At 34.5% G+C, this 3,772-nt stretch overlaps 1 non-coding gene across 1 annotated transcript; it reads left to right on the top strand.

Moving 5' to 3' along the window:
• Nucleotides 1–652: 652 nt before the first annotated feature.
• Nucleotides 653–724, top strand: Trnaa-ugc. The gene has a single exon. It is a non-coding gene; the product is annotated as a tRNA-Ala (tRNA).
• Nucleotides 725–3,772: the final 3,048 nt, after the last annotated feature.

Below are 3,772 nucleotides of genomic sequence, written 5' to 3' on the forward strand. Positions count from 1 at the left end.
GTTAATTAGGAATGGAGTTATCGTGTTCACAGACATACACACATACACACATACACACAAACATACAAACACACACACACACACACACACATTCACACAAACAGATCAATACCCAAAAATCATGTTTTTGGACTCAGGGGACCTTGAAACGTATAGAAAACTTGAAATTGGGGTACCTTAATTTTTTTTGGAAAGCAATACTTTCCTTACCTAGGGTAGTAGGGCAAGGAAAGTAAAAAAGTGAACTTCTTATAAAATCATAGGATTCGATTTCGTCCGACAATCGGTCGACATTGCAAGTTATCACACTTAAATTATTGTCGGCCGACATTAATTTTATTCGTCCCAATTTTAGACCAATATATCGTATTATATTATCATCTTTGATAATAGTCAAATAGTATCAGTGAGTGTCTATGAAATGCTTCAAAGAATCGGCCGACATGCATTGGCGAGAAATCAGGAAGCGTGAAAACGGCCAACCTGGGTGACGTGTCAAAGTGTCGCCGCAAAATCAGTGTATGAAAACTGCATAATAATTATTACATTTCATTTTTCATTTTTTGTGATGTGAGAATGATAATCCATTATGCGTTGAGATATTAGATACCAGTACTTATCATACTGGCTTACAAAACGTTAATATCATCTCGGGGATGTAGCTCAGTGGTAGAGCGTTCGCTTTGCATGTGAAAGGCCCGGGGTTCGATCCCCCGCATCTCCAGTTTTTTTTGCTAATAGATTTGAGTATGTTTACATTCTTTAAAGATAGTATGCCATTGCAGGTTGATTAATTTTGTTTATATCTTTTCTGGGAAGTGAAAAATATTTATTTTTCAATCTACAGCTTCAAAATTGTTCAACAGATTACTCTTGAATTCTCCAGTCAAGTTTTATTATTGTCAGGTCTTTTATCATCTACTAGCTTGCCCGGCAAACTCCGTACGGCCAAAAAGTCAATGTATCTCATGTCACACTTGACTTTATTTGGTAAATCATCAAATTTATCTGACGATCAATATTTCTACTTACATCTCGATACGGACTCCCATGTGCTTAGTCATGCAGCATTTATTATTCCGAGAACATATTCTTCTCAATTAATTGGTAATAATATCTATCAGTAAAGTGTTGAATTAAAAAAAAAATAGATATGTTAAATCGGTGTTTCAAATATGAATTTAATGTGTTCATAGCATTTGATTGTCAATAGATGGTCCAGGAAATATGCAATGTACAATAAATCACACAGAATTCTATATTCTTTTCATCTTCCCTTTCAGGATGAATATGAGCTAAGCTAAATAATTCAAAAAAATTGTAAATTATTCTGTCATTCTTTGGTAATTGATGAATGCAATATGAACAACCGTCTTTCATGAGGTGAATAATAATTTTTTCCAACATTTTCCAGTTTCTCTATGATAGGGGAGTGATAAAATTATTTGTATAGGTCTTCTCAGAAACCATTATCTACAGCTGGTACCAAAACTACACTTCAACTCCAAACTACCGTTTTAATACCAGTACACAGTTTATCATTCTGTTTATTACTACTACTTTAGATGCTAAATCATATTATCACAACATTATCTTGAATCATGATCATCTTTCCATTCTTCGGTAGCCGCTCGGCCGACAATTTCGAAAACACAGGTCTGTAGAATGGATTAATAAAAAAATATTATTAGCCTCCCTTTAAAAATTTCTGGTCAGAGACCATCCCCAATATTCCCAAAGTTTCATGCCGTTCTGTCAAGTAGTTTTCGAGTATATAGGGAACAAACAAACTAACACACAGACATTAACAAATTATTGTAATTTTATCAAGGTTTTGAGTATTGTTTCTAGATTGTGAAGGTTTGTGATTTTGAATTATGATAATATCAATCTTTTTCAAAATCAAGGTTTTTTTTCAAATCGCTTGTCTATATCATAATATGTTCAATAATGTATACTTTGCCTGTTAAATGTCTTCCGAGTTCACTGTACAGTTAGTACAATAAGTATACGAAGTAAGTTGGACTATCTTATCAATCTTCAAATTGGTTTGATAATATATTATATGAACACTTTTCCAACAATTGATAAACTCTTAACCCTGATGCTTAAGTCGTTATTATGATTTTTTCAAATTCGAAATAAACAGATGTAGAAGGAAATGGGTGTGAAATATTTTATGCTTTTCCTAAATTATAACTTACCAATGATTTATTGGTAGATGGTAAGCTATGTATATATTAATCAAATCATGAATAATTTCTCATATCTATCAAACTCAAACAAATCATTTCTCATGTCTCTTCTTTCCATATTGAGTTCAAGGAGAAATAAAAATCAATATCCAAGCTTTGAAAAAATCAAAGCAGTGATGGTAAAAATGATTGTGATAACAGTTGTTGACTTTGGTAATAGGATGGTTGAGAGGTAGCAATGGCATCGAGACTGGTTTTGATTGGGTGCCTGGAGTCATAGAGCTATATCTACAACAAATATGAATATAGTTGTATGCCTGGATTCTGTTGCAGCAAGGATGGATGAAGAGGAGGTTTCCAGCTCCAGCTCCAGCGTATGGTGTGTACTGTGTAGTACTAGTAACTGGTTGTCTGGACCATCCGAGCCTCGTAAAATTGACCTTGACAGTGGAACACGTGGCTTGTACTACGTTTGTCTGGTCTCCCTCCAACAGGTTTTCGATTTTTCTCTTTTTTACTCCAAGGGTCTTTCGCGCCAACACCAGACCTGTGCTCCTCAGTCCTCACTGTGCTTCATCACTCTATCACCCCTCACCCCTCACTCATGATCTTCTTGACACTCTCTTGCTCTCTCCACACTTCTCTAATTCTCTCTCTATTACTCTCCCAAATGATAACGCTCTCTGTCTTCCTCCAGGATCGATTAAAAGTAAGAATACTGCACTCCTGTTGTGATGAGTATGGTAGAAGCTGGGCTGACAATTTTATCGTACGAGTTCTCCACTGTATATTTGGAGAGAGAACTCTCTCTCTCTTACTTTCTTCTCTTTTCAATCTTCAGTGTCTCTTTCTACACTCTTCTCTCTCTCTCCTGATAAAGGTCACAAAACCCAGTCGTTGACTCGACACCACTGATCGAGCTTCTCGATTTTTGACTCTTCTAACCTTTTCTATTATATAGAGTATTTTTATTCTCTTTGGCTTCCCCACCACGAGAATGTAAAATTCAAACTTGGAAACGAATTCTTCAAAAGTCTCTGCTGAGCTTCGACCTGCTAAACTCTCCATCTGTTTTGTAGTATTATGGTCAAGGTTAATTGAAAATAAAAATTTTGATAAAGCTGTACCTTATCTTTGAATTATAGAATATTAATATCAATTATCTATGCTAGTTATTCATCTATTGCTAGTTGAATTTTCACTAAGATTAGTTGACTAAACCGAATCGGATATTTCTCTAATAAATATTCGTATTCCACATCACGTGATTTATTTAACGTGAAATTCATATGAAATAAATTTTCAAAGATTTATCATCATAGCTTTCAATTTTTTCCAGTAAATTTGTCCATAGTTACTGATGATTTACTTCATTTTGATGAATTCCTTTAAATGTACCAACCAGCTCACGTTATCCTTGCCTTGTGTGTGCATTGTACAGTCAGCTGTTTCATCTCAACAAGCCTTCATCTTTTCTTGCTTTCACTTACATGATTTCATTATTGGCACCACTAACATTCTTATTCTTGTAGGAAGTATAGTATAGTTATTCAATATTGCAATCAAAATGAACTTTC

The sequence above is a fragment of the Nilaparvata lugens genome, chromosome 7, assembly GCF_014356525.2.
Source record: "Nilaparvata lugens isolate BPH chromosome 7, ASM1435652v1, whole genome shotgun sequence".
Taxonomy (NCBI): domain Eukaryota; kingdom Metazoa; phylum Arthropoda; class Insecta; order Hemiptera; family Delphacidae; genus Nilaparvata; species Nilaparvata lugens.